The sequence below is a fragment of the Chrysochloris asiatica genome, unplaced genomic scaffold, assembly GCF_000296735.1.
Source record: "Chrysochloris asiatica unplaced genomic scaffold, ChrAsi1.0 scaffold00006, whole genome shotgun sequence".
NCBI lineage: Eukaryota > Metazoa > Chordata > Mammalia > Afrosoricida > Chrysochloridae > Chrysochloris > Chrysochloris asiatica.
The window spans coordinates 9121695-9147032 of NW_006408524.1; the positions used below are offsets into that span (position 1 = coordinate 9121695).

At 40.8% G+C, this 25338-nt stretch overlaps 1 pseudogene; it reads right to left on the reverse strand.

Moving 5' to 3' along the window:
• Window positions 1-23665: 23665 nt before the first annotated feature.
• Window positions 23666-24145, reverse strand: LOC102821071 (annotated as a pseudogene).
• Window positions 24146-25338: the final 1193 nt, after the last annotated feature.

Genomic DNA, 25338 nt, shown 5'->3' on the forward strand with positions numbered 1-25338 from the left:
CTCCCTCTAGGGCCAGGAACTCTGCTGTCACATCCCTTCCACGACTACCTCGTGAGTTCCTTGAATTTCAAGAACTCACCAGAGATTTCTCCCCTCTGGATCCAACAACTGCTCCATTTGTTTTTACAAATATGACAACCCCACAATGCTCTGGAGGCAACAATTTTAGCTCACATGAAGAGACAAGAGAGAATGGCTCAAACAAATGACCAAGATGCAAGGCCAGAAAATGATTCGGAGGAAGGAAAGGTAATGGAACTAACTGACAAAGAATTCAAAAGAATGTTCACTAGGTACCTTCAAAGCGTGGATAAAAATATTGAGGAAAGCAAGGAGAATACACAACAAAATTTAAAAGAATTCAGGAAAATACTACAAGAACTACCATAAAATAAATGTAAATTTTGCAACAATACAAAACCTGCAATCAGAAATTCAGAAAATTAATACTAAAATCTCAGAAAAGGATAATACATTGAAGGGGCAAAAGAGTAGATGTCAGGCAATGGAAGCCTGAATTAGTGCATTTGAAGATAAATCTCTCAATACTACTATGCCAGGAGAACAATCAGAAAAAAAAGCATGAAGAAAATCCAAAGAAAGCCTATGAGTTATGTGGAACACCATGAAGTGGAACTACTTGTGGGTGATGAAAATTCCAGGACAGAAAGAGATAACCACAGAGAAAATTGTCAAAGAGATATTGGAAGAAAACTTCCCTAATATGAAAGTGGAGAAGATAAGCATACACGAAGCTGAACAAACCTCAAACAGGATAGGTCCCAAAAGAAAGTCACCAAGACATCTCATAATCAACTTCTCAAAATCAATGACAGGAAAAAATCCTGAGAGCAGATCAGGGAAAACAAAATTAGCTGCAAAGGAGAGCCAGTAAGACTAAACTCTGATTTCTCAGCAGAAACCATGTTGGCAAGAAGACAATGGAATGACGTATACAAAACTCTGAAAGATGGCAAAATTAGGATATTTTCTGAACAGAACTTAAAGGAATTTGTAATGACCAAACCAACTTTGCAAAAAAAATCCAAAGGGTGTTCTTTGGACTGAGGACAGACAACAGCAGACAACAACCTGAGATTATCACACATGACAACACCACCCAGAACTCAATTCAGATATAGGATTTAAAGTAAAACAAACCTGGTGGTGTGCCGTGGAGTCGCTTTCGACTCATAGGGACCCTACATAGGGTTTCCGAGGCTGTCAATCTTTACGGGAGCAGAAAGCCTCATCTTTCTCCTGTGGAACCGCTGGTAGTTTCAAACTGCTGACCTTGAGATTAGCAGCCTGACTCATAACTACTTTACTACCAAAGCTCCTTAAAACAAACCTACAAGACTGAAAATAGGGAACTAGAGATATCCATGTATAATGAAGCCATCTACAAAGCAAAAAGAGGGAATAGTGTAGATACAAAACTTCTAAATGGAATGGAGATCTCAAGACAGGATGTTTTAAGAAGGAAAAAAAATGTATAAATGTATAAATTACAGGGTAACCTCAAAGAAAAGGAATACACCTGCACATCAAAATAAAAAAAGAGGAAAATCAGAAAGATTTAGTATACATTAATGCAACAGAAATGAAAATTACAAGAAAACCCACAAACAAAATTAACTCAGTATAGAAAATCATATGGAACAAAGAATCCAGCAGCATCACACACATAGAAAAATGACATCAATCAATTCATTTGTTGTTGTTAAGTGCTGTCAAGTAAATTCCGACCCATAGTGACCCTGTATAGGGTTTCCAAGGAGCAGCTGGTGAGCTTGAACCACCAACCTTGCAGTTCAAATGACTTTGCAATCTGATGCATTAGCCCACAGTGCCACACCAGGACTCATTGATAATTATTACACTGAATATAAATAGATTAAGTGTTCCAGTCAAGAGGTATAAAGAGCAAAATAGATAAGAAAACAGGATCTTTCAACATGCTGTCTACAAGAGACATATACAAAATATGGAAGACAGTTTAAATGTCCATCAACAGAAAAATGGTTAAATAGCTTTGGTACATACACACAATGGAATACTGAAAAATGTTGAAGCATAATGATGAATCTGTGAAACACCTCACAGTATGGTTGAACCTGGAGAACATTGTGCCGAGTGAAATTAGTCAATCACCAAAGGACAAACATCGTATGCGACTAGCATTGTAAAAAGATGAATTTTTCTTGATGGAAGAAAAAATTTATGATGATTACAGTGGTCAGGGGATTATTCATGGACTAGAGGATAGACACATGTTAACATGGGTGACAGGGCAGGCAACACATAATAAGAGGGTGGTTAGCAGAGGAAAGATGAAGGTAGTGGGAGACAAAGGGAGGAAGGCAATAGTTGAAGTGAATAGTGCTAAATGCTGTTAATTGTTGACACATGGAGGGGATTGCAACCATGTAATTAAGCTAAAGTATATGATTTGTTGAATGAAAAACTGAAGCTCTGCTCTGTAAACTTTCACTGAATTCGCAATATAAAGTTAAAAAAAAAATAGAAAGAATTAGTTGATGTTCAACCATTTCAAAAGTTAGCATATAATCAAGGACCAATAGTATTGAAGGAAGAAGTCCAAGTTGTACTGAAGTCATTGACAAAAAACAAAGGAATTGATGAAATACAAATGGAAATGTCTCAACAAGCTCATCCAGCACTGGAGATGCTCACTTATCTATGCCAACCTAGCCAACCAAGTGGAAGAGACCACATTTATGCCTATTCTAAAGAAAGTTGACCCAATAGAATGTGTAAATCATTGAATATTATCATTAATATCTCATGCAAGGGAATTTTTGTTGAAGATAATTCAAAAATGGTTGCAGCAGTACATTGACAGGGAGCTGCCTGAAATCTAAGCTGGATTCAGACAAGGATGTGGAATGAGGGCTATCAATGCTGACCTCAGATGAATCTTGGCTGAAAGCAGAGAATACGAGAAACATGTTTGCTTGTACTTTATTGACTATGACAAGGCATTCAATTGTGTAGATCATTACAAACTATGGATAACATTGCAAATAATAGGTATTCCAGAACATTGATTGTGCTCATGAAGACACCTGTATATAAGCCAAGAGGCAGTCCTTTGGGCAAAACAAGAGGATACTGATGTTGTTGTTAAGTGCTGTTGAGTCAGTTCTGACTCTTAGCGACCCTATATAAGGTTTCCAAGGAGCTGCTGGTGGGTTTGAACCACCGACCTCGTGGTTAGCAGTCCAATGCTTATTTTACAGTGCCACACCAGCACATACTGAATGGTTTAAAATCAGGAGAGGTGTACACCAGGGTTGTTTCCTTTCACCATGTTTATTTCATCTATATGCTGAGCAAATAAACAGAGATTGGATTAAATGAAGTAGAATGTGGCATCAGGATTGGAGGAAGACTCATCAACAGCTTGAGATATGTAGATGACACTACCTTGCTTGCTGGAAGAGAAGAAGATTTGAAATACTGATGAAGATCAGAGTACAGACTTCAGTATGGATTGCACTTCAATGTAAAGAAAACAAAAATCTTCTGAATAAACCAAGAAAAGATTGAGGTGATCAAAGGCTTCATTTTGCTTGGGTCCACAATCAATACTGATACAAGCAGCAGTCAAGAAATCAAATGATGCATTATTGCACTAGGCAAATCTGCTGCAAATGACCTCTTTAAAGTGTTCAAGAGCAAAGATGTCTCTCTGAGGGCTAAGGTGAGCCTGATCTAAGCCATAGTATTTTCTATTACTTCACGTACATGTGAAAGATGGACAATGAATGAGGAAGACTTTAGAAGAATTGATGCATTTGAACTCTGGCATTGACAAAGAATTTTGAAAGTACCATGGACTGCCAGAAGAATAAATATATCTGTCTTGGAAGAAGTATAGTTAGAATGCTCCTTAGAGACTGTTGTTGTTAAGTTCCGTCAAGTCGGTTCTGACTCCTAGCAACCCTGTTATAGGGTTTCCAAGGAACAACTGGTGTGTTTGAACAGCCAACCTTGTGGCTCAAATCGACCTTGCAAGCCAGTGCTTTATCCCACAGTGCCACACCAGTACTCCCTTAGAGGCTTGTTGTTGTTGTGAAGAGCTGTCGAGTTGGTTCCGACCCATAGCAACCCTGTATAGGGTTTCCATGGAGCAACTGGTGAGCTTGAACTGCTGACCTTGCAGTTCAAATGGCTAGCGCATTAACCCACACCAGGACTCCTTGTCTTTTCACTTTCTTGTGTTATTGTGTGCAGCCCCAAAGTATTTAATTTTTATGTAGTCCAAATCACACATTCATCTATGACTGTCTTGGTAGCCACATCCCACCCCTCTGCCATATTTTCTTCATGAGAAGCAAGTTACTAAATCTGTCCCACACTCAAGGGCATAGTGAGGATTCAGCCATACTTCTTGAAGGGTGGTGGTGGTGATGTGCCGTGGAGTCGGTTCCGACTCATAGTGACCCTGTACAGGGTTTCTGAGGCTGTAAATCTTTATGGGAGCAGAAAGCCTCATCTTTCTCCTATGGAGGAGAATCAAATCATTTGTGGAAATATTGAAAAACTATCACATAATTTAATAAATATTTATTTCAAATATTTGTTGTTCATGTTGTTAATTGCTGTCAAGTCTGTTCTGAGTCGTAGTGACCTTGTATAGATTTTCTAAGGAGTACTGGGAGGGTTTGAACCCCCGATCTTGTGGCTGTTGTTGTTAAGTGCCGCTGAGTTGGTTGCGACCCTGCATAGGATTTCGAGGAACAGCTGGTGAGCTTGAATGGCTGATTTTGTGGTTCAAACTGACTTAGCTAACAAAAAGCCCACAGAAGTAGAAATGGGTACCCCAAATGGGTTTAAATCCTGGATTCATCATATAGTAGCTGAGTGATCTTGGAAAAATTATTTAATCATTGGTGCCTCAGTTTTCTTAGTTGTAAATGGAGATAATGATGATATATATGTTGGCTACAACATCATAGGAGTCTTGGTGTGGTGCTGTGGGTTAATGCGCTAGACTGCAAAGCTGTTTGAACTGCAAGGTTGGCGGTTTAAGCTCACGAAATGCTCCTTGGAAACCCTATACAGGGTCACTATGGGTCGTAATCGACTTGATGGCACTTAACAACAACAACAACAACATATGAAGTCCTGGTGTGGCTCTGTAAGAGAAACATTGGGTTTGAACCAGAAAGTCGGCAGTTCAGATCTACCAGCTGCACCTTGAAAACCCTATATAGAAGGGGTGGGGAATATTCAGCCAAGGGGCATATAAGGCTGAAGAAATCCTTTGGTCTGGTCCTGCCAAGCAACTGCAGTTCCAGTCAGAATGTCCTTATTAAGTACCAGTGAGTGAGTCACTTCTAACTCATAATGGCCCTGTATAGGGTTTCCAAGGAGCATCTGGTGGGAGTGAATTGCTGATTTTGTGGTTTGCAACCCAGTGCTGATCCTACAGTGCCACACCAAAAGTCAAGTTTTAAGTTGATAATTTTGTATGGTTTTATAAAATTATACATAATGTTATAAATTTTGGCAGAAAAAGTTTCCCCACCCCTACTATACAGGGTCAATATGAGTTGAAGCTGACTCAGTGGTACTTAATAACAACAACAAATAACATCATATGGAGTCCTGGTGTAGCACTGTAGGATAAGCATTGGACTGCTAACCAGAAGCTTGGCAGTTCAAACCCAACCAGGGTCGCTTTGAGTTGGAACGGACTTGATGACATTTAATAACAACAGCACAACATCATACTGTATATGCAGTCTTGAAAAAACTCTTCTTCTGAAAAATTATAGGTTAAAAATAATAGGAACTAAGGAGTCCTAGTGTGGTGTCTTGGGTTGGTGTGCCAGACTGCAAAGCCATTTAAACTGCAAGATCGGCAGTTTAAGCTCACCAACTGCTCCTTGAAAACCCTATACAGAGTTGCTATGGGTCAGAACCAACTCAATGGCACTTAACAAGGAAAAATAGGGTCCAACCTTATATAACCTAAGGAATTCAAGTCAGATACTAACAAAACCAGTAACAATCCTATTATGGTTTCAATTATATGCCCCTATATATGCATTGTCAGGAGCTCTGGTAGCGTAGTAGTTACGAATTGGGCTGCGAACCTTAAGGTCAGCGGTTCGAAACTACCAGCCGCTCCGCGGGAGAAAGATGAGGCTTTCTACTCCCGTAAAGATTTACACCCTCGGAAACCCTGTACTGGGTCGCTATGGGTCAGAACCGACTCGATGGCACTTAACAACAACATATATGCATTGTAAATCCTAACTCATATCTTCAGTTGGAGTCCTGGTGTGGTGATGCGGGATAAGGCTCTGGACTGAAAGGTCAGCATTTCAAACCCACCAGATGCTCCTCGGAAACCCTACACAGGGTCGCTATGGGTCAAAACTGACTAGATGGCACTTAACGACAACAACATGTGGGCACTGAACCACAAGGGTTGGCTGAACTGCAGCGGTCTGTGCTTCAAATTGACTAGCCACTCCTCCAGAACTCTATTTAGGGTCCCTATGAGTAGGAACTGATTTGATGGCATTAAAAGACACTTTACTTTGGAGTCCTGGTGTGGTGCTGTGGGATAAAGCACTGGACTGCCAGGTCAGTTTGAACTACAAGGTCAGCTTTGCAAATCACCAGCTGCTCCTTGGAAACCCTGTACAGGGTCTATATGGGTCAGAACAGACTCAACAGCACTCAACAACAACAACAGCATATCTTTAGTTATGATACCATTTGGGTATGTATTTGTGTAAGGCGTGTGTCTTAAATCAGTGTCTTCTGACATATAACAAGACAGTCTATTGTTGCAGCCATATTCTGAGTGACTTCCAATGTAGAGGGCTCATTTTCTAGCATTGTATCAGACAATGTTCTCTTTGGATCCATAGGATTTTCATGGTGAAAGTACATCTCCAAAACTTTCTTCTTAGCCTGGAAGTTTTTCTGAAGCCTGTCCCTGCGTTACCTTGGGCAATTCTGCTGATATTTGAAATACTGGTAGCATAGCTTCCAGTATCATTGCTGTTAAGTGAGGTCGAGTTGGTTCCCACTCAGCGACCCTGTAGAGGATTTCCAAGGAATGGCTGATGGATTTGAACCACTGTCAACATAACAACACACAAGCCACCACAGTAAGACAAGCTGACAGAGGGGTCAAGATATATTATTAATGCCTCACAAAATGCAATTAATTGATAATCTGAAAAATCTACTATATATTGTTGTTAATTGCTGAGTTTGTTCTGACTCAGTGACCCTATATAGGGTTTCTGGAGGAGTGGCTGGTGTGTTTGAACTGCCAACCATGAGGTTCAAGCCAACCTTGTGGTTCATATGGTTGTTGTTGTTAAGTGCTTTTGAGTCAGTTCTGACCCATAGCGACCCTGTATAGGATTTCCAAGGAGTGGCTGGTGAATTTGAACCACCGAACTTTCAGTTCAAACCTACCTTGCAGTCTAGTGCATTATCCCCCAGTGCCATTACTATAAATTCTTCGAAACCCTTGTTTCTTGAACTTTTCATTTGACAAGAACAACCATACAATAAAAACTAACATTGGTGCTTCAGGCTCTGTGATTTACTGAATGAACAACAACGCTAACGCTGTCCTTTTATCCCAACCGTACTTACATATGTGAGTTTGGCACCGTGCTAATCAGACGTAGGGGTTGTCATTGTTAAGTGCCATCCAGTCAGTTCTGACTCATAGCGACCCTGCATAGAGTTTCTAAGGAGTGGCTAGTGGGTTTGAACCACCAACCTTATGTTTAGAATTCCAGCGCCATACCAGGACTCTGTGGGTTAATGCGCTGGACTGCAATGTCGGTTTGAACTGCAAGGTTCGTGGTTCAAGCTCACCAGCCTCTTCTTGAAAACCCTATAAAGGTTCGCTCTGGGTCAGAACCGACTCGATGGCGCTTTAACAATAGGACTTTAAAGAGAAAAATAGGAATTTTCTCATTTATTGGATTAAAGCGTGATTAGAGTAGTTAGCACCAGGTGGCGCTAAAGGACTGAACTTGGAACTAGACTGAGCCTTTTCACCTGCGCACTTGGAAAAGTGCATGAAAGGAAAAGACAAGCGCTATCCTTTCTACACTAAGGATTGTGTCTGTCTAGAGGTTGAGGTTTTTTCCTTAGGGAGTTGATCTCCCAGAGGTATGAATCATACAGTTATCTTTACTAAGGTTTCAAGTGGCAAAAACCCCACAAAAACCCGTTTTTCTAAAGAAAAGTTAAAATAAATTTCACATAAAATTACTTTTTAGAATGGATTGAGTTTTGCTCTCACCATTGTTGTTGTTAGGTGCCATCGAATCTATACCAACTCATAGCGACCCTATGCACAACTGCCTGATCCTGGGCCAACCTCACAATCGTTATGCTTGAGCCCATTGATGCTGCTACCTTGTCAATTCATCTCACTGGGGTCTTCCTCTTTTTCTGTGACCCTCCACCTTACCAAATATGATCTCCTTCTCCAGTGACTGGTCCCTTTGGACAATATGTCTGGTGTATGAGAGACAAGTCTGGGCATTCCAAGGAACACTGGCTATACTTCATTCAACACAGGTCTATTGGTTCTTTTGGCAGCCCATGGTACTTTCAATATTCTCCTCCAACATCATAACTTAAATGCATCAGTTCTTCTACGATCTTCCTTATTCACTGTCCAGCTTTTGCATGCATATGAGTTTATTGAAAATACCATGGCTTGGGTCAGGCACATCTTAGTCCTTACCATTGTACCTAAAAATGTAGATTAGAGAATTTTAGTAAAATAATAAAATAATATCTACCTAAATTGCACTGTGGAGTCCTTGTGTGGTTCTGTAGGGTAAGCATTGGACTGCTAACCTCAAGGTCAGTGGTTCAAAGTCACTAACCACTCCTTGGAAACCCTTTACAGGGTCACTATGAGTCAGAACCAAGTTGATGGCACTTACTAGCAACAACATAGTTAAACAAAGATGTCAATTTGAGGACTAAGGTGTGCCTGAACCAAGACTTGGCATTTCTAATAGCCTCATATGCATGTCTGCCATCTGATGGATCGGGTAGAAGTGCAGTGAGGAGCTCCGTCAGCAACAACACAGAATACCAGACCAGGCAGGCTCAGGGGATGGTGCTAGACCTCTGAAGCATATAAAAAGGAATATTTAGAGGCTTGGAAGGCTTACAGCTAGGGGAATTTGTAGCAGAATCAAGAAATCCATTGCTTTCTAATTCAAGATGCTCAGCTGCTCCGGGAGCCACCATCTTGGGAGAGACCAAGTGGGGGCAGGATCAGAACAGCCACAAACCGCTTGACAGAAATATGGAGATACAGGTGTGGACATTCTGTTCATAGATCTCTTGCTGTCTATTCACCTCCATTCTGGTGACTAGAGGGGATGCCTGAGTAAGTGGACACCCCACACCCACTCCTGGAGGGTTCCACTACGCATGCGCACAAATCTTCTTGAAACTTAAAGTGACAGTTTCCACTAAAAACCAAAGAGCCACCACTCATCTGTCAGTTTGTTGTACTGTGGTGGCTTGTGAGTTGCTATGATTCTGAAAGCTATGCCACCGGTATTTTAAATACCAGCAAGGTCACCCATGGTGGACAGGCTTCAGCTGAGCTTCCAGAAGAAGACACACTAGGAAGAAAGAATTATGAACTACCAAATGTTTAGTCACCGAAAACCTTACGAATAGCAGAGAAACACTGTCAGATATAGTGCCAAAAAATGAGCCCCTCAGGTTGGAAGGCATTCCAAATGCGACTTGAGAAGAGCTAGCTGCGTCCTCAAAGTAGACTTGACTGTGATGATGCGAATAGAGTAAAGCTCATGGGAGAAAAGCCCATGGGAACTTCATTTGCTGATGGGGCACAACTCAAAATGAAAAGAAACAGCTGTAAACATCCAATGAAAATCGGACCATAGAATGTACAAAGTATGAATCTGGGAAAATTGGAAATTGTCAAAAATGAAATGGAACGCATAAACATCGATATCTTAGCATTAGTGAGCTGAAATGGACTGGTATTGACCATTTTGAATCTGACAACAACATGGTTTACTATGCCGGGAATGACAAATTGAAGAGGAATGGTGTTGCCTTCATTGTCAAAAAGAACATATCCAGATCAGTCATGAGGTACAGAGTTGTCTGTGATAGGATAATGTCCATGCGCCTACAGGAAAGCCCAGTTAATACCACTATTATTCAAATTTATGCACCAACCACTGAAGCCAGTGAGGATGAAGTAGAAGAATTCGACCAATTTCTTAAATATGAAATTGATCAAACATGCAATCAAGATGTATTGATCATTACTGGTGACTGGATTTGGGAGTAAAGAGGAAGGATCAGTAGTTGGAAAATATGTCCTTGGTGATAGAAATGATGCTGGAGAATACATGATAGAATTCTGCAAAATCAATGATTTGTCCATTTCAAATACCTTCTTTAGACAACGTAAGAGACAACTATGCACATGGACCTCACCAGATGGAATACATAGAAATCAAATTGACTACATCTTCAGAAAGAGATGATGGAAAAGCTCCATATCATCAGTGTAAACAAGGCCAGGGGCAGACTGTGGAACAGACCATCAATTACTCATATGCAAATTCAAACTGAAGCTGAAGACAATAAAAACAAGTCCATGAGAGCCAAAATATAACCTTGAATATATCCCACCTGAATTTAGAGATCATCTGAAGAACAGATTTGATACATTAAACACTAAAGACCAGAGACCAGAAGAGTTGCGGGATGACATCAAGAACACCATACATGAAGAAAGCAAAAAGTCATTGAGAAGACAAGAAAGAAGGAAAAGGTCAAAATGTATGTCAGAAGAGACACTGAAACCTGCTCTCCAGTGTAGAGATGCTAAAGCAAATGGAAGAAATGAGGAGGTCCAAGAGCTGAACAGAAAATTTCAAAGATCAGCAAGAGAAGATAAAGCCAAATATTACAACAAAATGTGCAAAGATCTGGAGTCAGAAAACCAAAAAGGAAGAGCATGCTCAGCATTTCTCAAGCTGGGGTAACTGAAGAAAAAATTCAAGCCTTGACTTTCGTTATTGAAAGATTCTCTGGGCAAATTAATGAATGATGCAGAAAGCATCAAGAGAAGATGGAAGGAATACACAGAGTCACTGTACCAAAAGAAAATGGTAATGTTCAACCGTTTCAAGAGGTAGCATATGATCAAGAGCCAATGATACTGAAGGAGGAAGTCCAAGGTGCATTGAAGGAATTGGCAAAGAACAAGGCACCAAGAATTGATGGAATAAAAATTGAAATCTTTCAAGAAAGTGAGGCACTCACTCATCTCTGTCAAGAAATTTGGAAGACAACTATCTGGTCGACTGATTGGAACAGATCCATATTTGTGCCCATTCCAAAGAGAGGTGACCCAACGGAATGCAGAAATCACCGGACAATCTCTTTGATATCCCATGCGAGTAAAGTTTTGCTAAAGGTATTACAGAAATGGCTGCAATCATACATTGATAGAGAACTTTCAGAGGTTCAAGTTGGATTCAGAAGAGGCCGTGGAATGAGGGATATCATTGCTGATGTCTGATGGATCTTGGTTGAAAGCAAAGCATATCAGAAGGATGTTTACCTGTGCTTTATTGACTATGCAAAGGCTTTTGATTGTATGGATCATGACAAGCTATGGACAACATTACAAAGTATGAGTATTTCTGAACATTTAATTGTGCTCATGAGGAATCTGTACCTGGACCAAGAAGCAGTTGTTTGAACAGAACATGGGAACACTGAATGGTTTAAAATTAAAAAAGATGTGTGACAAGGTTGTATTCTTTCACCATACTTATTCAAACTGTATGTTGAGCAAATAATTCGAGAAGCTGGGTTATATGAAAAAAAACATGGCATTAGGATTGGAGGAAGACTCATTAACAACCTGCAATATGCAGATGATACAACCTTACTTGCTGAAAGTGAAGAGGACTTAAAACATTTACTGATGAAGATCAAAAGATCAAAGAGCACAGCCTTCTGTATGGATTACATCTCAATGTAAAGAAAATAAAAATCCTCACCACTAGACCAATAAACAACATTCTTAGCAATGGAGAAGAGATTTAAGTTGTAGAGGACTTCATTTTTTCTCCGTTCTACTTGGATCAACTACCAACACTCATGGAAGCAGCAGTCAAGAAATCAAATTACATATTGCATTAGGCAAATCTGCTGCACAAGACCTTTTAAAAGTGTTGAACAGCAAAGATGTCAGCTTGAGGACTAAGGTGTGCCTGACCCAAGCCATGGTATTTTCAATAATCTCATATGCATGCGAAAACTGGGCAGTGACTAAGGAAGACTGTGGAAGAATTGATGCTTTGGAGTTATGGTGTTGTAGGAGAATATTGAAAGTGTCATGGGCTGCCAAAAGAACCAATAGATCTGTTTTGGAAGAAGTAGAGCCAGAATGCTCCTTGGAGGCCATGATGGCCAAACTTCGTCTCTCATGCTTTGGACATATTGTTAGAAGGGACCAGTCATTGGAGAAGCATATCATGTTTGGTAAGGTGGAGAGTCAGAGAAAAAGAGGAAGCCCCCCCAACGATATGGATGGCCAAGTAGCAGCATTGATGGACTCAAGCGTGGCAACAATAGTGAGATTGGCTCAGGATCGGGCAGTGTTTCGTTCTGTTGTGCATAAGGTCGCTATGGGTCGGTCCTGACTCGATAGCATCTAACAACAACAACAACATATGCATGTGATAGTTGGACCATGAATAAGGAAGACCATTGAAGAACTGGTGCATTTGAGACACGGTGTTGGAGAAGAATATTTAAAGTACTCTGGACTGCTAGAAGTAAAAAAAAAATCTGTGTTGGGAGAAATACAGCCATGATGCTCCTTAGAAGCCAGGATGGCGAGACTTCTCTCTCATACTTCAGACATATTATCAGGAGGGACCAGAACTTGGAGAAGGACATCATGCTTGGTAAAGTGGAGAGTGAGCGAACAAGAGGAAGACCCCCAATGAGATGGATTGTCACAGTAGCAGCAGCAATGTGCTCAAGTGTAACAGCAGTTGTGAAGATAGGGTAGGACCGGGCAGGGTTCTGTTCTATTTTGTATAAGGTCACTATGAGTGGGAACTGTTTTGATGGCACCTAACAGCAACAACACTCTAGCTAAGCAAGATGCCCTGGTGGCACAGCTAACAGAAAGTCAGTGGTTCTCATCCACCAGCTGCTCTGCACGAGAAAGATGTGGCAGTCTGCTTCTATAGATTTACAGCCTTGGAAACCCTATTGGGTCACTGTTGTTAGAATCAACTAGATGGCAGCAGGGTTTGCTGGTTTTTGTTTTCTTTGTTTTGTATAGTTAAGCATCTTGCAGAGTCCAGGCATGGCACTGTAGGATAAGTACTGGACTGCTAACAGCAAGGTTGGCAGTTCAAACCCACCAGCCAGTCCTTCGAAAACCCTATATAGAGTTGCTATGCATCAGAATCAACTAGATGACACTTAGCATATTTACATACACTTAGCATATTAACATACATGCATCTTACAGATTGCTAAATTTGCATGAATCTCACAGAGTTAAGAGCATTCCTTTAATGGAAAAGCATACATTCTGAATGGGCTTATTTTTGGTCTTTTAAAAAATTGCAATCTATATATAACAAGACATTTGCCATTTCAACATTCTTCACATGTGTCATTTGGTGACAACAATTAGGTTTATCATGCTCAACCATTATAATTTCCAAATTTTTCCATCACCACTAACAGAAACTCAGTAATGAATACCCCCTCTTCTCTCCTGCATGCCCTGAGTAGACACTTGGGTCTCAGTCTAGCAATTCTAGGTATTTCATATAAGTGGAATCATATAATCTGTATGATGGGCTTCAAGAAGTTTGTGAAACAATGGAATTAAAAAATAATGGAAGTTTTTCCATAAACTTTTTGAAGCCCACTCATATTTGTCCTTTGTGTCTGGCTTACTTCATTCAGCATAATGTTTTCAAAGTTTATCCATGTTGTAAGACGAATCAAGTTTTAATTTATGTTTATAGCTGAGTAATATTCCAGTGTGTGTACAAGGGGGCTTCAAAAAGTTCATGGAAATGTTGAATAAAAAGATAATGTAATTTTTCCAGGAACTTTTCAAAGCCCCCTCATTTGTGCCACATTTTATTCATCCATTTATCTGTTGATGAACTTTTAGGCTGCTTCCATCTTTTGGCTGTTGTGAATAGTATGTACATATTTGGTTGAGTTCCTGCTTTAAATTCTTTTGGACTGGAATTCCTGGGTCATGGTAATTCTGTGTCTAATGCTTTGCATTTTCCACAGTGGCTATACCATTTTATGATCACCAAGGGACCATTCTGATACAGTTTTTGAGCCAAGTAATTCCCCCTACATTTGCAATCTGCCATTTTGGCCGACCTGACCTGGTTAGTACCATCCTCTGTTCACATAATTCCCCTGCTATGGGAGGGAGGGAGGCTAAGGAGCTCTGGTAGCGTGGTGGTTACGAGTTAAGCTGCTAACTTCAAGGTCAGCAATTTGAAACTACCAGCTGATCCACGGGTTAAAGATGAGACTTTCTGCTCCCATAAATATTTCCAGCCTTGGAAACCCTATGTTGGGTCACTATGAGTTGGAACACTCCACGGCACACCATTAACACCATAAAAGGGAAGCTGAGCAGGGAACATCCTCAGGGGAGTGAGGCCAAATACATTTGCACAGGAACTGAGCTGCTGGCTTAGAACGAAATGATGCATCCTTTCTTCTCCCCTCCTGCCACGCTGGTCTCCATTCTCTTCTTGTTTCAAACAAGGGGGAGGATGAGGTGGTAGGAGGGTTAAACTTTTTGAACTGTGTCCTTAGCTTAATTCTACTCATCTTGGTTGGTATAACTCAGATATGAGGACTACCAGGGAGCAACTTTCTCTTCTAAGTCTTCTGTGTGTGTTCCATTGATTTCAACATTCTCTCGTGGAACAATTATTTAAACATTTTGCTTCCAATTTAAGCTAATCCAGCCTATGAGAGCAGTAGGATCAAAGAAGAGTTATGATTAAGTTTTTCAAAACTTAGTTCTAAGAAAAAAAAAAAAAGTGATTAATTGAATCTTTTCTTTCCACAGACCTAGAGCCAATGATTCCACAGGAAACAATATTTTTACTCCACACTTCTATGACACCTTTCATAAACCCTCACAAAGAGTCTGTAGACATGTACTCGTATAGACTGAAGTGTACGATAGGGTTAAGATGGGACAGTCATGTGGGGAAAAAAAAATCCCACTGTATTTGGAGATCAAAGCATGAATCTTGGCCTTACTGTGGTGTAAATTTCTTCAAGTGTCAGCTTTCTCATTGGCAAAGCAAGTGCAGCTTGAGGAGGTATCACTCCTTACTGTAAACAGTATTGGGACAAAGGGGTAACTCAGGGCTCTCCTGTACTTATAACAACACTGTACTTCCTTGCCCTCAAATCCAACCTTTCTAAAGGGACAGGAGAATCTCCCTTATGTATTATGCCAACTCAGTGGGCTGGATTTGTTCAGTAATTCTGTTCCCCATCCTAAAGGTTCCTGTTTCTCCAACAAGAAGGGACAGAGACTCTCATAGGCTCTACAGAAAACTCACCAAAGTTCTCAACAGTGAATTCTCAAGGACAAACAGTAATTCTCAGCAAGAGGGGCCAGAGCCCGTAGAGAAGTCTCTTCCTAACTGCCATTCTTATCTGCAGTTGGTACTTTGCATTATTATTGTCAGCGGTTAGGTCTTTCCTGCTCTGCACAATGGCTTCTGTTGGCAGGGCAGAAAACCTGAGATGGCTACGATCCTGCCTTCTGTAAGGACACACAGGTAAATGACTGGGGTGTGTGTAGAGTTGTGAACCCTCACGTCAGTTTTGACTTGCGATCCTATAGGACATAATAGTACTACTTATTTTTATTTTTTAAAAAACATTTTATTGTGATTTGGGCAAAAGTTTACAGAGAAAATTCGTTTTCCAATCAACAATGTATACATGGTTTTTTTTTGCGATGTTGTAGTCCCTTCTTCTCCATTCCTCCCATGGATCCTTGTTTCCATCTGCCTGTCTTTTCTGCCCCTTCTTGTTTCTGAACTTTGTTTTTGGACAAATATTGCTCTTTGGTTTTAAATGGTTGATTACTTGGAGGAATATGCTCCTCATGGGTGACATTATTTACTTTAAAGGCTGGTCTATTGTTTGGCTGAAAGATGACCTCCAGCTCAGGTTTGAAGGGTATCTAGGGGGTTCCACGAGTCTGTATCAGACCAGTAAGACTGGTCATTTTTAATGATTTTGAACTTTGTTCTGCATTTTTTCTCCACATTGTCCAGGACCTTCTATTGTGATCCCGGTCAGAATGATTGGTAGTGATAACCAGGCATCTCCTGGTTCTTCTGGTCTCAGGGTCATGGAGGCAGTGGTTCACGTGGCCCATTAACCCTTTGGACTAACTGTTTGAGTCTTTGATTTTCTCCACTCTTCTTTGCTCCAGGTTGGAAGAGCCCAGTAGTTGTATCTTAGATGACCTCTCTCAAGCTTTTAAGACCCCATAGGAACCCACTCTTTTTTCCAATGGAGATGTTGGTGGATTCAAACTTCTGACCCTTTGATTAGCAGCTACAACAATGGCATGGGGAACATGTCTGACCTACTCCAGCTTCACAAAGGAGAAGGCTGATAACTATGATCCCAAGGCTGATAACTATGAGGTGGAGATCAGACATACCTCTACCCTCCAAACTTCTTTATCTTATTCTGACACCAACCGGCCCTCCCATGGCACTCTATTTCCATGCTGGATTTCATCATCTGTTGCAATGGCCACACAGAACACATAGACAATACTCATGATTGTGGGGTTTATTAGGGAAGTTAACAGAGTACAATTTAGTATCAGAAACAACTCAGGATACAGTGATTCTCTAGTCAGCAGTACCTATTCCCAGCCACACTACAGGCATGACTCTCTCTTTCTCAGCCCTTCAGCCACACCATCTCTTGGTCTCTGTCCTGCGTAGGCAAGTGTTACAAGCATCTTTAGTGCTGAAGGTATATGCTCAAAGGGCCTATTCTGTAAGACAGCCTCCTGCCCAGAGACACTCACCTTGTGTCTGTGGGCCAGGAAGTCTGCTGCATCATCTCTCATGCCATTGCCTCTGCCACCACCTCTACTGTTTCTTCACAAAAGGATCTTATGCTCTGTGTGACTCTTCTTTTTTGATGGTTCTGGGATAGTTTGTTCCTGCTTCTGAGATGGCTACTTTTAAGCTTAGCAGGATGGCAAAACTAACCAATCACTGTTAGAGTCTTGTACAATTAGAGTCTTGTACACCCTATTTGTATGGTTCCACCCAATCATTTGGTGGGAGTTACAAAAACTAGAAGTATATATTTCTTGTTGTTAAGTGCTGTCGAGTCAATTCTGACCCATAGCGACCCTGTACAGGGTTTCCGAGGCTGTAAATCTTTACGGGAACAAAAAGCCTCATCTTTCTCCTGTGGAACAGCTGGTAGTCTTGAACTGCTGACCTTAAGGTTCACAGCCTGATTCGTAACCACTACGCTACCAGAGCTCCTTTAGAAGTATATATAGCTTGGTTTTAACCAACAGAAATTTATTCTCTCACAGTTGGGAGGCTAGAAGTCTGAATTCAGAGTACCAGCTCTGGAAAAAGGTCCTTGTCTTCTTTCAGCATCTGTAGGCTCACCATTCCTTGGAGATCTCCCTATTTCTTGGCATCAATCTTCTTCTGGACCTAGGAGCTTCACAGCGGATGGAACCCGGGTCCACTGCACTTGTCTCCTCTTTCTTGGTGGGAGCAGATCCCTATTGTTTTTGTTGTTAAGTGCTGTCAAAGTCGGTTCCAACTCATAGTGACCCTGTACAGGGTTTCCGATGAGCAGATGATGGGTTTGACCTGCAGACCTTATGTTCTCAGTCCAGTGTTGATCGTACAGTGCCACACCAGGAGTCCATAGATGAGATATAGTAAGTAAATTCATTGTATCATAGCAGCCGATGACTTAACTATTACATCACTAGGGCTCCTTAGGCTGTGGCATAGGCGCTGTGAACTGTCAGCTAAGAAAGGTGATGGGATACCTACCCTTTGCAGCATCTAGGTGCCATCACTGACAGTATTCAAAGGAGCGTCTTTTCTCCTTTCAAAGGCAACTTTATTCTGCATCAGTAAACTCTCTGACAAAGGCCTGGATGTTTTGGGAACGTCCCCTGAGTTGGTTTCTCTAAAGATGGAGGTGCATCAATATGAATTAACACCATTCTACAAAATCATCTCTCTCTGGAAGGAGATTTGGGGTTGGAAATTGATCAGGGACATGTGAGGAACCCACAGGCACTTGAACCTCCCTTCTGTCCCTTCAGGGACCAGTGCAGCAGAAGCACCTGCTGTTCTCAATATACGACTGCAGGCAGCACTGTGCATTTAGGATTAAAGGGTACTTAGGGAACATCTAAGGCATTGAAGGGATCATTGCATTTTAAAGCAGTGCTTTGATAGTTTGCAGACATAATCTACATCTATTAATAACTAAAGTCTTAAGCATAATATGCTATTTAAAAGTACCCACATTCAAGCTACTTTGTGTGTGTGTGTGCGCGCACACACACATGCTCATGCTTAATGCTCATTTATTCTTCAGCTGTTTGTATTTTAATGAGTGCATTTGTAATGGCAGGGGGCATATTACAGATGCATTTTTCCTTCAGTCACTGAAAGCTTTTAAGTCAGAAAATTTGCACTAATAGAGATAATGTTTGATGTAGTCCCTTAGTGCATCTGTTGAACATGTATTCAAAGGAGTTCACTGGAAACAACACTGCCGTTGAATTTTTAACAACAGCTGCATAAACATGTGACTATCTATAGCCTTTATGCCCATGGGAGCTAGAAAATCATCTGGGTAATTAACCCTTTGATTGATCTGGCCTTTCGGCTATCAGAGTGGAAATTCTGATTTCCTACCTAGAGTAGAAGGAGCTCTGGTAGCGTAGTGGTTATGAATCGGGCTGCTAATTTCACGGTCAGCAGTTCAAAACTACCAGCTGTTCTGTGGGAGAAAGATGAGGCTTTCTGCTCCCGTAAAGATTTACAGCCTTGGAAACCCTGTACAGGGTCGCTATGAGTCGGAACCAACTCCACGGCACATAACAACAACAACAACCTAGAGTAGGGTGTACCCATGAAGCTCAAGGTAGCTGAATATTGCTGTGGGAGAAACATTCTTTTGAAGCAGTAAGTAAGCGTTCGCTTCACAAAATCCTTGAATTATTACATCTCTTAAATTTCTCAGCCTGTGCTAAAGAGTTGGGAGGTATGGGGAAATCATTTGAGATTTCAGATTGGTTATTCTGATTTAGTAAGTGTGGAGGGCAGAATTCTATGATGGCCCAAAGATTCCTGCACCCTGGTGCACATAACTTATGCAATCCCCTTCACTTGAGTGTGGGTGGGCTCTGTGAATATGATAGGATAGTTATTCCCTCGACTACAGTATGTGATTTGTCAACAGTGATAAGATAATAATCATTACATTATATTGTTAAGTGCTGCCAAGTCGGTCTGAATCATAGCGATCCTGTCTAGGGTTTTCTAGGATCAACTGGTGAGCTTACATTATATTAGATGACATTGTCTAGGATTTAGTCTTTTTTTTTTTCCCTAAAAGTTTGTATTGTGAATTGAGTGATAGTTTACATGGGGGAATATCGATTTTACATTCATTGTTTCATTTCATTGCAATTATTGCAATCTCCTCTGTACATCATTATTCAACAGTATTTGTTTCTATTCCCTCTGTTTTTTCTTTTTTCTTTTTTTGGTGTGTGTGGGGGTTGTACACAAAAACACTCAGGAATATATAATCATTTAAACAACCAAAGGACACATTCTGAAAGCCTGCCTCCTGGCCACCAGCACCTGGATGCCAACACACAACCTTTCTCTTTCCATGAGTCTAGAGTCCTCAGCTGATCCCTCTCTCCATGTCCTCATCTCTGCCTCCATCTCTGGTGTTGCTACTTCTCTAAATTCCGCTCATGCTCTTCTCTCTTGATTATCCTAGGGTTCTCTGTTCCTGGACTTTAAGATTAACTACACTCCTCTTTTTATTACAAACTTTCTACCTTTACAGTTGTGACAGTTGCAATTAGTCATGATAATAATTACTCACTATTGAATCATATGAATCTTGTCCCCATCTCCTTTCACCAGACCTGTCTCAATAAAATGAAAACTATTCAGTGGCGATTCTACCTTTCCCCACACCCTCTGAAACTAAACTCCTTCTTGAAAACTTGTAAGCCAATCACTTTGTGCCTTTATAGCCCCTCCCATTTTAGATAGCCAATGTCTTAGTTGCCCATCTCTATCTACCCTGTATACAAAGGAGATAGGATTGATCTTGGATGTGAAGACTCCTTTCTCAATTGGTATTTTGAGCTACTACATCCAAAAATATAGGTCAAGTTCATCAAATTGTAGTAATTTACACTTGTTTCCTTTATAAAAATTAAAAAAAAAAAAATCTTCCTCTAGTTGAGTTCTAATTATCAAGCCATCGAAGCTAGGTTGAATGGATACTATCTACAAGTTTGGCCATTCTTGTGCATCTCCCATTACTTCACATCAGCTGGGCACTTTGCTCTCAGCTCCATCCTTCTGTGGCTATATCCTTGTCCATGGGCTCAGGAGTCCCCAGGTCTTACCACACTTTGGACTAACCAATCCTTCTCTTTTCTCTCTCATCTCCAGGTTGAAGGGAGTCTATGGAATGTGGTTGAACTTGGCCCATATCTTCATTGCTGCCTTTCCCCCTCTTCCACTCACCAATAGACCAATGTGGTCACCAGCAAGCTTACATGCCTGCTCATGTGTTCCTTTTGAGTTTTAGTCTAAGAGGAGGATTTGTCGAGGACTTAGTCTTAACAGGATGGAGAGATTCAAAGTGGGAGAGATCTCCTTCTCACCTTGAAGAAACAAACTGCCACGTGGTAGAAAGGATCATGTGTCAGGGAACCATAGGTGGCCTCTGGGAGCTAGGAATGGCCCCAGATGACAGCAATCAAGAAAGTGAGGACCTCAATCCTATATACACAAAAACAGATTATTCAAAGAACTTAAAAATGTGGAAGAGGACACCCAGCCTGAGATGAGCTGACAGCCCTGGCCAACACCTTGAGTTCATCCTGATGGATCACTGAAATGAGGACCCAGCCAATCTGTGACCAGTCTCCTGATCCATGGAAACTGTATGGTCATAGGAGTATGCTGTTTATGTTGCTGTTTGTGTCATTTGTTGTACAGAAACAGAAAAGCACAGTAGTATGTATGGGGCCTGAAAATATGCGTTTCTAATAGAAACTGCTGGTTCTAGACCACGCAGGGAGAAACACTTCATTGATGGTCTGCTGTACACTTCCTGGAACATAACAAAGGATAACCACAGGGGATTTAACAGCATATTTGAAGCCACAAGCAAATATAAATAGTGCGATTTTAGCCTTTAAAAAATAATTTAAAGGACTTCCACAAGATGGTGGACTAGGCAAACTCACTACATGGACACTCTACAACAAAGAGTTATTGTTGTTGTTGCTAAGGGCTGCTGATAAGAGAGACAAAATAAAACATACACATATGAAAATCTTGGCACTCTGAACTTCAGAAGAAAGGTTAGAGAGGTAGATGGAGTGCTTGCTGGCAGGAGAGGCTGAGCAGGGATGGTGAGAGAGGCTGACTGACTGTGGTTCTGCCATTTTGTGAGCAACGTTAGCAGAGGAGGAAGGCCTGACAGAGCAGATTTGTGCAGATGATGGAAAATGTGCAATTTCTTCTTTTTCCTCATGCTTCCTGGAGACCAGAAGTGTGGCAAGCTCCTACCTTCACTCATGCCCCAGTGCAGACACTGCTCTCTGGGAGTTAGGAGCTGGGTGGTTGGGAGCCATGCCAGCATGAGGTGAGGCCAGCTGAGCCACTTTGCGGTACCATTTTGGTGCCTGGATTCAGGTGGGCTCAGCTCCAGATCTACAAAACCCTCAGAGTCACCAGACAAGCATTTAATCAATCACCCTGCCTCCAGCTTCCCTGTGGTCCTAACAGACACTGAAACCAGCTCCATCAAGGGCCCCCACAAACTACTTCTGGATTGAGTGCCCTGAACACAGATAACACCAAGGCCAATAGGAACTCCATCTAGAGCCAGGAACTCTACTGTCACATCCCTTCCACAGCCACTTCATGAGCTCCTTGAATTTCAGAAGGCCCTCCCACCTCCAGAGATTTCTTCCCTCTGGGTCCTACAACTGCACTGATTGTTCTTACAAATGTGACAACCTCACAATGCCCCTGAGACAGCAGAAAATTTCAGTTCACACAAAGAAACAAGAGAAAATGGCAGAAACAAATGACCAAGATATAGAGTCATAAGAGATTTCTGAGGAAGAAAATGCAACATAAGTAACTGAACAAGAATTAACAAGAGTGATAATTACGTACCTTCACAGTGTCCATGGAAAGTTCAAGGAAAGCAAGGTGAACACAATAAAGCTTTAGAAAAATTCAGGAAAACACTATAAGAACAAACAGACAAAATAAATGCAAATTTTGCAACAATACAAAGCCTGCAATTAGAAATCCAGAAGATTAGTACTAAGATCTCAGAAATGTACAATACATTAACAGGGCAAAGGACCAGATGCAAAGTAATGGAAGCCTGAATTAGTGAGCTTGAAGATAAATCTATCAACATTAGTCTGCTAGAAGAACAATTAGAAAACAATTAGAATGAAAAAATCCAAAGAAAGCCTAAGAGTTATGTGAGACACAATGAAGGGGAATAACTAACAGGTGGTTGGAATTTCAGAACAGGAAGAGACAAGCACAGAGAAAATTATTATAGTGTTGTTGGAAGAAACCTTCCCTAATAACATGAAAGACAAGAAGACAGGCATATAGAAGCCGAATGAACACCAAACAAGATAGATCCCAGAAGAAAATCACCAAGATATATCATAATCAAAGACAAGAAAAGAATCCTGAGAGCAGCTTGGGAGAAATGAAAAGTTACCTACAAAGGAGAACCAGTAAGACTAAGCTCTGATTTCTCAGAAGAAACGATGTAGGCAATATATAAAACTCTGAAAGAAAAAGATAGCAAACCAAGAATCATATACCCAGCAAAGATGTTCCCTCAAATGCAACTATGAGATTAGGACATTTCCTGATGAACAGAAATTAAAGGAATTTGTAATGACCAGACCAACTTTGAAAAAAATGCTAAAGGGTGTTCTTTGGACTAAGGACCAGCAATAGCAGACAACCTGAGATTACCTTACAACACCACTGAGAACTCAATTCAGATATAGAAGGATTTAAAGGAAAACAAATGTACAAGACTGAAAATACGGACCCAGAGATATCAATGTATAATGCAGTCAACTATAAAGCAAAAAGGAAGAATATGTAGACACAGTACTTCCAAATGGTAAAGAAGTCAAGTAGATTTCAAGATAAATCAGATGTTTTTCTTTAGAGCTGAACTTTATTTTTTAAAGTCTGCCAATTTAGCACTTTCCATCAACTTGGGGAGCAGAAATTTTCACAGGCTTCACAATTTTTTTTTTTTTTTTAGGTGCTGCCTTGGTGGGAGCCTTAGCAGCAGCCATTGCTGTCTTTTTAGATGCTTGCTTAGCCCTTTTTGCTTCCTTGGCAGCCCTGATGGCCTGTTCTCATAGAGCCTCTCTAACTTCAGGCTTCTGGTTTCTCTTGGCCATTATATCAGCAAGAGATGCACAAATGACGGCCCTCTGGAGTTTGACTACACGGTGGGTTCTTTCCTTTTGAATTTCTTCTGATTGGCCCTTTTTGTGCTTTCTTCTGTGGAGGACAGTCCAGTTTACCTGCCGAGGATTCCTCTTGGAAAGGAATGCAGATTCACATTTTGTATTAAGAAACTGGAAACCCTTCCCATCGGGCCTGGCATAGCATCTCCCATGTCCGGGGTATATTTTGTATCCGCTGAAACTGCACAGTTCAACCTTCATGGCTGTGGCTGCAGAGAAACAGGGAAGATGCTGAAGAGCACCAGATGGTTTTAAGCATAGAAAAAAATTAATGAATTACAGAGTAACTTCAATGAAAAATAATACACCTGTACATCAAAATGAAAAAGAGGAACATCAGAAAGATTTAGTAAATATTAACACAACAAAAATGAAAAACACAAGAAAATCCACAAACAAAATGAATTCAGTACAAAAAATTATGTGGAACAAAGAATCCAGTAGTACCACACACACAAACACACAGAAAAATGATGAACAATTCATCACAATTAACAATTATTGCATTGAATGTGCAGAATGAGTAAGAAAACAGGGTCCTTCAAAATGCTGCCTACAAGAGACAAACCAAAAGATGGAGACTGCGTAAATACCCATCAACAAACTTTGGTGCGCACACAATGGAATACTACAAACTGTTGAAGAATAATGATGAATCTGTAAAACACCTCACAGCATGGTTTAACCTGGAGAACATGATGCTGAGTGAAATCAGTCAGTCACAAAAGGACAAATATTGTATGAGATTAACATTGCAAACAGTTAAAAAACAAAACAAAAAAGAGTTTCTTGATAAAAGAAACAATCTATGTTTCTATAGGGGGAAAGAAAATTATTCATGGGCTAGAGGATAGACACATGTTAACACAGGTGACAGGGCAGGAAATACATAATAAAAGGGAGGCTAGCAGAGGAAAGATGAAGGTAGCGGAAGACACAAGAGGAAGGCAACAACAGATAAAGTGATTAGAGGTAAATATTGTTTGTTAACTGTTGGGATATGGAGGGGATTGCAACCATTTAGCTAAGCAAAGTGTATAGTTTGTTGAATGTAAAACTAATGATCTGCTCTGGAAACTGTTACTCAATTCACAATACAAAGCTTAAAAAAAAAAAGAAAAAAGAAAAAAAAAATTTTTAATGGCCAAGGTTGGCTTGAATCACAAGCTTGGCCATTCAAACTCATCAACTGCTTCTCGGAAACCCTATCCAGGGTCCTCGCTATGAACTGGAATCAGCTCGACAGTACTTAGCGACAACAACAGTGTAGTGGGTTATGTGGTGGACTGTTAACCACAAGGACAGCAGTTCAAATCCACAGGAGACTCTATGGGAGAAATATGAGGCTGTTTACTCCTGTAAAGATTTACAGCCTTGGAAACCCTACACAGGGT